Source organism: Sminthopsis crassicaudata, chromosome 2 (assembly GCF_048593235.1).
Source record: "Sminthopsis crassicaudata isolate SCR6 chromosome 2, ASM4859323v1, whole genome shotgun sequence".
In the NCBI taxonomy this organism is placed as follows: domain Eukaryota; kingdom Metazoa; phylum Chordata; class Mammalia; order Dasyuromorphia; family Dasyuridae; genus Sminthopsis; species Sminthopsis crassicaudata.
In genome coordinates, this window is record NC_133618.1 from 635,626,047 (window position 1) to 635,637,028 (window position 10,982).

Here is a 10,982-nt window from a genome sequence, read left to right on the forward strand (position 1 = left end):
TTGTTGGTGGAGTTGTGAAAGAATCCAACCATTCTGGAGAGCAATCTGGAATTATGCCCAAAAAGTTATCAAACTCTGCATACCCTTTGACCCAGCAGTGCTACTACTGTGCTTATATCCCAAGGAAATACTGAAAGAAGGGAAAGGGACCTGTATGTGCCAAAATGTTTGTGGCAGCCCTTTTTGTAGTGGCTAGAAGCTGGAAAATGAATGGATGTCCATCAATTGGAGAATGGTTGGGTAAATTATGGTATATGAATGTTATGGAATATTATTGCTCTGTAAGAAATGACCAACAGGAGGAATACAGAGAGGCTTAGAGAGACATCAACTGATGCTGAGTGAAATGAGAAGAACTAGGAGATCATTATACACTTCAACAATGATACTGTATGAGGATGTATTCTGATGGAAATGGATATCTTCAACATAGAGAAGAGCTAATCCAATTCCAATTGATCAATGATGGACAGAATCACCCACACCCAGAAAAGGAACACTGGGAAATGAGTGTAAACTGTGAGCAATTTTTTTTTTCTTCCCAGATTATTTTTACCTTCTGATTACAATTCTTCCTTTGCAACAACAACAAAATTCGGTTCTGCACATATACATTGTACCAGGATATACTATAAGATATTTAATATGTATGGGAATGCCTGCCATCTAGAGGAGGGAGTGGAGGGAAGGAGGGGAAAAATTCGGAACAGAAGGGAGTACAAGGGATAATGTAAAAAAAAAAAAAAAAAAGAAAATTACCTATGCATATGTACTGTCAAAAAAAAAGTTATAATTATAAAATTAATTTTAAAAAAAAGTGTGGAAAGCTAAGTAGAACCCAGTATTCACTAAAAAGTGAAGACTCATATTTACTTTTTCATGATGGATCACGTAAATATGGCTCGGCAAGATGGGCTGATCAAAGATTGTTGATGTCCATGGAATTGTTTCCCTAGAGATGGATGCAGTTCTCAGGCCTTTCTCCTGCTCAGGGGATTTTTCTCTTTGTTTCTCCTTCCTTCTCTATGGTACCGTATTATTAGCATAGAGATCAAAGAGGCTCTGCAGGAGCTCTTAGAGGCTGAAAGAAGGGAGCAGAGAAGCACCCACACCACCACCCAGAGGAGGAGAGAAGAAAGACATGGAGATCTTGCTAAAGGAAAGTACTTCAGGAGAAAGGAAATTTGTGTGGAAAATGGAGTGTGAGGGTGAAAGGAAAAGAAAACTAGCAGATGCATACTATTAGTTTGATTCCAGGTTTTCCCTAGTATTGACAGAAAGTGCTTTTAAAAACTGGATAGTGAATCCCAAGTAAATGAATGTTGTAATATTCTTCTCTAGAATATAATGTTCTGAGAGCAGGTTTCTTCGGGGGCTTCTGGAGGCAGCTTTCGTTTCAGTTCAGTTCAATAATTCCAGATGCAGCTAGGAGTTAAAGTCCAAATCCTTTTATTTTCTCCTTCAAAGTCTTGAATCTTTTCCTGGGGCCCGGTTAGCTTTAATAGAGGCCTATCTCTCTCCTTGGTTCTGAGAACTTAAGTTGTCTTTTCTGGCTTGTGAATCTCCTTGACTGAATCCTGTCTCCTGAATCTCCCGGAGTGAATCCTGGTTGAGGCTCCTAGCTTATATATGCTCTCTTAAAGGTGTGAATCTTGTAGAACTCTAGTAAGTACTAAGTACATAATCATTGTCTATTAATTCCAGTGACTTAGCACCTTGTTTCAAGTTCTGGCCCATAGCATCTCCTTGTAGGATCAGATCAATCATACTGAACCATGCTAAATTAGATATCTATTGTCTCTATCAATTCCACTGACTTAGTACCTTGTAAGAATGCTAGCAGAATGTGATGGCCATCTTCAAAAACCAAAGATAGGAATTTAATTTGTGTATATTTTTTGTTGAAGGAGTGAGGATGGTTAGTTTGGGGTGGAAATATGCAAGAAAAAAAGCCATCAATAAAACATTTAAAAATAAAAGAAATCAAAAAAGATGGAAAGGGGATACAAAGAGCAAAACTTTGTTAAATTGAATATACACTTAAACTGTATAAAACAAATTCACTGAATCATATACAATTATTTTTTGTTCTTTATATATTTAAAATATGTTAGCTGATTAGGTCCAAAGTTAAAAAAAAATACTAAAATCTGAAATGCAAACCCTCAATACCTCATACCTGGACTATTGTAATTGTTTCTGGTTGGAGGAAGGGGAGGTTCTGCTTCCTCCCCACTTCAATTAATCTCCATTCATAGAATGTCCAACCAGGTAATCTTCTATTCAGTAAATTTCAGTGTCTTCTTATTGACTCCAGGAACACGTATAAAATGCTCTCTCTGACATTTGAAGCCTTAACCTAGCTCCCTCCTCCCTTTCCAGGTTTCTTACACCTTACTCCTAACACAACTCTTCCACCCTGGAATACTGGTCTCTTGGATATTTCACACACCAGAAGTTACATCTTTTGATTCTAGGCATTTTTTGTGGTTGATCCCCAGGCCTGCAATGCTCTTCTTCCACTATGATTAATAACTTCCCTGGCTTCCTTTAAGTTAAAATGCTACAGGAAGCCTCCCCCTCCAACTTCTCTTAATTTTAGTGCCTTCCCTCTGTTGATTATTACCTATTTCTCTAGGGGGGGGGGGATATCCCCAATCATCCTGATCTGTATCTTGCCAGGTGGCTCCAGAGAAGAAATTGAAGCTGGTGACTTTGTACAGCCCTCTCTCATGTAAATCCCATTCACTTGCATGGCATGACATCACCTCTCTGATATGTTAGAGTGCAAACAATAATCCTATACATATCGCCTTCTTTGTATAGTTTGTTTGCATGTCATCTCCCCCATTAGATTGTAAGCTCTGTCTTTAAGAACAGGGCCTATCATCTCTTCTTGCATGCCTGATACACAGTATACACACATATCTATGTGTGAATTTATATATATATGTGGGTATTATATAACACACACACACACACACACACACACACACACACACACACACACATATATATATATATATATATATATATATATATATATATATATATATATATATATATATATATATATATACACTTTTATATGTTATATATTTTTATTATCCTAGACATAGGGAACCACAGAATGTTTTGATCAGGAGAGTGATATGGTGAGATTTATGATTTGGCAGCTGAGGAGAATGAATTGGAGAGAAGTGAGATTAGAAGAAGACAATTATTGTAGTTCTGATAAGAGGCAAAGAGGTCTTGAATTAATGCAGTTATCTTGTAGATCGAGGAAGGATTTAAGAGATGAAAGAATTGAAGTGATTTGGCAACTGTGGTGAGGGAAAAGGAAGCATTCTCATAACTCCTGGATAATGAACAATTTCTCTCCAAATCCACATTGCTTGGCTTTAGCAACTAACCAAAACCACAATGGCTGAGTGTAGGGACTATATTTTACACTTATTATTCTCACAAAATTTCACATATTACTCTCCAATTCCACAAAGGGATAAGGAGTATTCACCTGTTCTCTGACCGAACCTTAAGAATACCCAAGGATAGTGGTATTTTAGGGAGGATTTCAACAAAAATCAAAACTAATTCACTCCTCAGCCTCCAGAATTCAAAAACTATTGCCCTTCAGAATGTAAATACACCAAGGAAGAGTAAGATAATAGGCTTTCTTGGTGATTTACACCCTAAGGTGAGTAAGATTGCAAGCTCTTTTTTATACAATAAGTTTTGATTTGGAAAATTATCTGAAGGAAGAGGTTACTTGAGTGGTAGGAGGGAAAATGGTGTTAAAAGAAGCAAGAAAAACAGAGGCAATACATATATATTTCTTAGGATGAATGAGTCCTACTTCTTTAGTTCTCTTAAGTTAAATATAATTTTGATCAGATTGTTATTGGCATATTGTTTTAGATTAATACATACCAGAGTCAAGAATTAGGGCATATGTAAGCCAATCTTCAATATACTTTGTTTCACCTTTACTTCATCTCACTTCTCTTTGAGGCAAATTAGAAGATAGGTCTATTCCTGTTCATGTCAGGACTTCCTATATGCCTATGATACTCATTTACTCTGTACACCTTTTGAAATCTTTCCCTTCCCCCAGAGTGAAGCTCAGATGTTAGCTCCTCAAAGTCTTCTCTCATTCCCTCAAGTGAAATAAGTTCTCCTTCCTTAGCTGGGAAAGCTTTTGAGTCTTATCATTTGTCTGCATCCATCAGTGACTATTAAGTATTCCTGTTTCAGGAACTTAATGGGGGCTGCCATGTAAACTCAAGAGAAGGGACAATTCTTTTTTTTTTTTTTTTTTTTTTTCTTTTAATCTTTTATCTTCCTAATGCCTTGCAACTTTGCAATTGCATTTAGGGAATTTCCTTAATATTATTGCTGTGATTCTCCTTGGTATATAAAATAATCCATATATAATTGAGTAAACTTCTGTTCCAGGTGAGAAAACAGGTCTCTTTAGTTTTCCTCCTGGAGAATAAGATAGAATCATTAGCTTTTTCTAAGCTAATAAGACAACTTTGTCTTTCCCAATTTGTTTTCCAGGGTTAGACATTTGAAAAATAAATGAGGAGTGGCTTTAATTGTTCTTTCTTTCTAGCTATGTACTAGGCTCACCTACTGGACAGAACTTATTAAGGTCCTGAGTCAAAGTCCTGATTAGCGCTGATCATATTTGGGGTATGTATGAATAGACCACCAACACCCTACACACACAAAATTATTTGGGATGGCTACAGAAGCTGAAGTAAAGGATGTTATCAAAGGTCATGAAGGGAGAGGGAAGAGATAGAGATATCCTAGACCTCTTTGGCAATCTAGTAACATATATGAATCCCTTCCAAGAACAATTTTAAAGGCATAAAATAAAATACATGCGACTACAAAAAATACCAGTTATATATGGGGAAAGGGAATAAGCATTTATATAGCACCTGCTGTGTGCCAAGTACTTTGCAAATATTTGGTCCCCACAATAACCCTGGGAAGTGGGTGCTATTATCTCTTTTTTACAATTGAGGAAACCAAGGTAAAGCTTAAATAACTTGGCTAGGATCTTACAGCTAGGAAGTGTCTGAAGCTGGATTTGAACTCAGGTCTTCTTGACGCCAGGCTTGCCTCTATCCATTGGGCCATTTAGTTGCCCCTTTAATCTTGAGTTAAGTATCCTGGACAAAAAATCTTTCCTCCTCAATCATCAAACATTTATAAGCACTGACTATATACACAGTTCATTGTACTAAGGATGGGGAGAAATCTTAATAAGATGTGGCCTTATCTAGTTGATACTTTTAGACTTTACTATCCAACAGTGAAGTGTTTATTTTATGAGGTTTTCTTATTGGCCTTATATGATTTCTTCATGTTTCTCAAATTAATGCAGATCATTCTGCATTCTCTTCTACCCCTTTAGTATAGCCTTTCTTCTCCCTCAGACTCTCCCTCTTCAAGCCCAGTTCAAGTATCATCTCCAATGTAGAGTCCTCTCTCCCTATCTTATATTTAACTACTTTGTATTCATGTTTTCTTCATACTTATTTTGTATATAATTACAGATGCATTTATTGTAACCCCGTTAGAATATTTTAAATAGGAATTGTTTCATTGTTCATATATGTATCCCCACTGCTTAGCACAGTGTCTGGCATATAGTTGGCACTTAATATATACTTGCGGATGATAGTATTTCTCTAAAGAATACTATAAGATGGAGTATTATCATCAGGGGTGTTTGACATTTGTTTTCTACTCCAATTCTTAAGTGAAACATTGTATTAAAATCACAGATGAATAAATTTAATAAAGAGTATATGAACCGTTTTACATCCATAGTTCACCACTTCTCTGCTAGGATGAAGGAAGTGTTTCATCATGAATTAGTCCCTTTAATTGATCTTCATAATTAACAAATATTTATTGTAGGTCTTATTAGGGTAAAAGGTAGGACACAGTGAGAAAAGAATGAAAAAATTGCAACTGGGAACCTCAAAGACAAACTTCTGTAACTTGGCCTTGTCTTGAATTCAGGGAGTGAAAAATCTATTATTTATAATTTCTTGCTCCAAACTCTTTCTATGGTTAACATTAAAGCTTCATTTTCAGGGCAAAGGTGTGCTCAAGAATCTTTTGGACCACAAATGTGGTAGTATATTGAAGCTTTAAGAAAAAAATATTTGTCATAATTCAACAATCTAAAAATTCAACTCTTTCTATGATCTGGTCGTTAAATTCAATTCATCTAATCAGACAGACTAAAGGTATTCTTGAATTTTTCTAGTTTTGTTTTTTCAGCTGTGAAATAAATGAGTTACATTAGGTGACCTCTAAATTGCAACCTTCATTCTTCTGTCTTATAAATTCCAGCAGAGGTCTGCTGGTTATTACTGATTTTCTTCACAATGATTTCACAGTGCAGCAAAAATTAACACAAGTTTTGAAAAAAGTTTGGCTCAACTGTTTGGTCATGTATACATATATTGTATTTAAGTTATACTCTAACATAATTAACATGCCATGGGGGGGGAAGAAGGGGAAAAATTAAAACAAAAGGTTTGGCAATTGTCAATGTTGTAAAATTACCCATGTAAATATCTGGTAAATAAAAACTATTAAAATATTAAAAATAGTTTGGCTAATAGTATCCATCACAGAAAAACTTGATTCAGAAGCATAATTTAAATATCATATACTACGCGTGATAAGCTTCATCAAACAGTGTAGAATGTACCTGAACAATTTTCAGTTCATGCTAAATATCCCAGAATCAGCACTGTACCATGAGCTAAGTGTTATCACAGAATCTGTGATGTACCATAAGCTTATATGCAGAATGGCTGGTCTACTTGCCTTAAGTCTGTATTTTAGTCTACCCATAACTCAGCTGTCACCTGTCATCACAGGTCTGACCATGTCACCTCCCATTCAAACAACTCCAGTAGCTCCTTATCATAGATACCCCATGTGAAATTTAAATAATAGGTAAGATATTTGGATATTTTCTGGGTAAATTAAATTTTCAACTGGATCTCTAATTTGCATGAGAGAAATGTCAGGATGAAATTTCAGTAACATGAGTATAATCTGAGATATGTTGAAGAATGCTTATGAAGATGAAAAAGTAATTTTCTAATTTTACATTAAAACATAATGACAAGATCTTATGCAGAATTAAGTTGATTGTGAAAGAGCAAAAACTGCTTCTTTCCTTAGTTCTAAGTCAGCAATAGAAATTACCATAAAATGTTATGCCATTAAGGAAAAAAAGTCCATGGAAACTTTTTGAAGTTAGAATTTTACAGAAATCTATGTAAAATATAATTTTAAAGTTGCATTTTGTGGAAATTTTCTCTGAAGTTTTAAGTCCCAATAGAGTCTGTGCATTTTTAAAGCACAAATTAGATACTGCATTTCACTGTTTTTGCTGTACAACCTTTTAAAAATGGCCACATTCAGGGTTAACCTCCTGATGAATTGGATCTGACAGAATTTTTAGAGCAACTTTTGGAACTTGAAAATGATCAAATTTAGACAATCAAATAACTTGCAATAGGAAGAAAAGCATAATTTAAAATCCAAAATCAAAGGTTAATAAATTCTATGAAAAGTTCAAATTCTTAAAATTTTTAACATTTCTGTAGTGCAATAGTACAGACTTAATTTTTCCTTGAACATTTTTCTATGAATCTTCAAGCAACAATGGTCTTCAATCACTCTTATTATAGTACTTGGTCCTCATGTAAGTAATATAATAAAGAATATAAAACTATAATCTTGCTAATCTTTCAGATCTTTGCTTTCTCACTTGGATAACTATAATAACTTCTTCATTGTCACCCTACCTCAAGTATCTTTCCACTCCAATCTTCCATGTACAGAAAGCCTTTGGGTTAAGTTCAGGTCTGACCATGCCATTCCCCCCAAATCAAGAAGCTCCCCTGGGCCCTTATTATTGAGAGCACAATGCTTGCTTGGCATATTGTATGTGCTTAAAAAACGCTATTTCAAAAATTCATTCTAGGATTGAAAACAAACTATTTGGCCTTCCCAACATAAAAGCATGTCACTCTCCTTCACACATTCTATGATCCAGCCACCAAACTAGCATCCTTGTGCTCCCCCCTTTTCTATTCCCACACCTTTGCAAAAGCTGGGTTCAAGCAACCACCTCCTCCATGAAACCTGTCATCCCAACTTCTAGTGTCCCTTCCCTCCAGAAATTACTTTGTCCACTTCTTGCATTTACTGATGTGTTTACATGTTTGTAGAATAGAATATAAGCTCCTTTGGATTGTTCTACATCTTGGGGATGCTCAGCAATGACAGATATTCCATGCTTGTTGAACGAAGATAAGGAATACCATGGAAAGAAACAATATAGTTTTTATTTAGGGCAAGGATAAAAAAAAGTAACAATTCAATCTCATCAGCTGCTCTTTGGGAATACTGCCTCATTTCCTTTCCCTCTCTGATAAGTTTAGATACTGAACAACTCCATGGCTTGAACTTGGCTTTGCTTAGGAAGGGACAGCTAGCTAGTACAGTAATTAAGCACTCTGTAATGAAGTCATGAAGACTTTTCTTTCTGAGTTCACATCTTACTATCTGTGTGACCCTGGACAAGTCACTTAACCTGTTTGCCTCAGTTCCTCATCTATGAAATGAGCAGGAGGACATGACAATCACTCAGTGTCTGTCAGGAAAACCCCAAATGGGGTAGAGTTGGAAACAACTGAACAAGAAAACCACCTAGTAAGGCCAGGTTATTTTTCTATAGCCAAGAAGTAGGGGAATGGAAGCTTCAGTGAAGGCAGCTCCAGCAACTCGGCTTAGGCAGGGTCCTGCAACAGCTCTACAGCTTCCACGGTGGCTCCTCCCCTGCCTCCGCTTGACCTGGGAGCCAGGAGCCCCAAACTCTTGCTCCCACTACACTCTGGTTCCCAGAATCCACCACTGTAGTCTTTCTCCCCATCTCAAATCCTTATCTCATTCAACCATCAAATATCAAAGACTTTTGATATGAGCTTATCTAGGCAATTTGGGACAACCTGGAAATTCGGCCAGGAAACCTCTGAGGCTTTGGTGGGGGGAGAAGCTGGTCAGGCACAATGTAACCCACAGGCCTCCCTGGGGGGCTTGTAGGATGCCAGGGCGGATGGTCACCTAGTGAAGAGCAGCACCAACTCGTAGTGTAGGGTGTGGGGGAACATGTCCACAGGCACGGCTTGTCTCAGGACAAAAGGCTCGCCCAGGAGATCCTTGTCAGGGTCTGGGGGACAGCACAACTCCACGAAGTTTCTCTTGGCCTTCCCACTGGGGTAGCAGGAAACAAAAACCAGCGTCCGGATGGCCCGGCAGTTCCGGAGGGCGCGGACCACCTGGTTGTTTAATCCAGTCCGAGAGGGGTCCACCATAGCCACCAGGGACTGACCCGTCTCCTGGGACTTGATAAGCTGCGGCACCACGTTGTCCACATGGTCGGCGTGGAACTCCCAGTTGGTGATTCCATTGAAGGCTGCAGTCCATCGGGCGTCCTCCACCGCCTGCCCCACCAGCCCGGTGCTCAGGACCTGAGATGTGCGCTGGGCCAGTGACAGGCTGGTGGCCCCCGTGCCTTGGCTAAGGTCAAGGAGCAGCGCGTCAGGGCCCAGCCCGCTCAGTTCTCCCACCACTCGGTAGAGAACCTCCACGGCATCGGAGTTAATTTGGAAGAAGGCCCCTGGAGAGATGCGGATTTTTAGGCCCGGAAGTTCTTCAAAAATATGAGGCTCTCCGGCCAGGAGCTGGTAGCCGGCTTGCTCCTGATTGCACGGGCGGTGCTCCAGGAAGTAAAGGGAGGTCAAGTCACAGACCTCCCCGGGGCCCTTGGTGAAAAACTCACGGAGCTGCTCCTGGTGTGCCCGGAGCTCGTCGGGACTCAGCTGTTGCGGGTGGCAGGAGACGATGGCCATCGTGTGGCCCAGGCGGGAGCTCCTGACCGTGAGCTCGTGCCAGTGCCCGCCGCCTTGCCCGTCCACATAGGGGTCCAGTGGGCTCTGCTGGAGAAAGGCCTCGTAACAGCGGGCCACGCGCTGGTGCCCTTCGGGGATGTGCTTCAGGTGCCCCGCCTGCACGCACACCGGCCGCAGCTCGCGCCGGGAGCCCAGCACGTAGCCCACGGTCCGGGGCCGGCCGTCCGGGCCCTGGCGGATGGCGAAGTTGCTCTTGTTTCGGTAGCCGTCGATGACCGGGGACGGCCGGAAGGGCTGCAGGCGCGAGCGCAGGACGCCGGCCTCAGCGTCTGGGCTCCCGAGCGCGCGCAGGCGACCCTCGACCTTCTCCAGGAGGCCGCGCAGCGCCTCCGCCTTTACACGGAGCTGCTGCTCGTAGTCCAGCCGCCACAACGGCGTCACCAAGTCCGCCAGCCGCTCGGGCCACGAGGCCGGCTCCGGAGCCCACTCCTCCGCTGCAGCCGCAGCCACGGGCGCCGGCGCCTCCTCCGGGCACGCGGAGCCCAGCCAAGCCCGTAGGGAGCTCCAGGGAGGAGGCCGGCTGCGCGACAGCAGCGCAGCCCGAGGCAAGCAGGAGCCCAGGCGCCTCATGACCCGGACGCGCCGCGCCGCCAGCGGGGGACGACCCCGGAACCGGCGGCCCAGGTACCACAGGTTCTGCGTGACGGCGCGCCTGGAAGTACAAGCCCCCTCCCAGACCCTCCTCACCAATCAGAGCGTCGCTCCAACTTTGTTCACCAATCAGAGACCAGATTCCGACAGCAGTGCCCTCTGGGAAATCAAGATTCTGCTTTTCTCCAATCTAGCAAGAGGGTTTCGTACCTATTGGTTCATGGGAAATGTAGTTTTCCCCCCTTATAGCCACATGGAGTCCTTCGTTGCCATGGGTTCCCTCCTCCCCGCCTCCGCTCCGAAGCAAAAGGGGAAAGTGAGCGGGCTGAAGTAAAACCTGTCCGCTTGCGGCCCACGGAAGAACCTATT

General features: G+C 41.1%; 1 pseudogene; it reads right to left on the minus strand.

Moving 5' to 3' along the window:
- Window positions 1-8,376: 8,376 nt before the first annotated feature.
- The window catches only part of LOC141553014 (tRNA (uracil-5-)-methyltransferase homolog B pseudogene), a 3,202-nt pseudogene continuing 596 nt past the window's right edge, over window positions 8,377-10,982 (minus strand).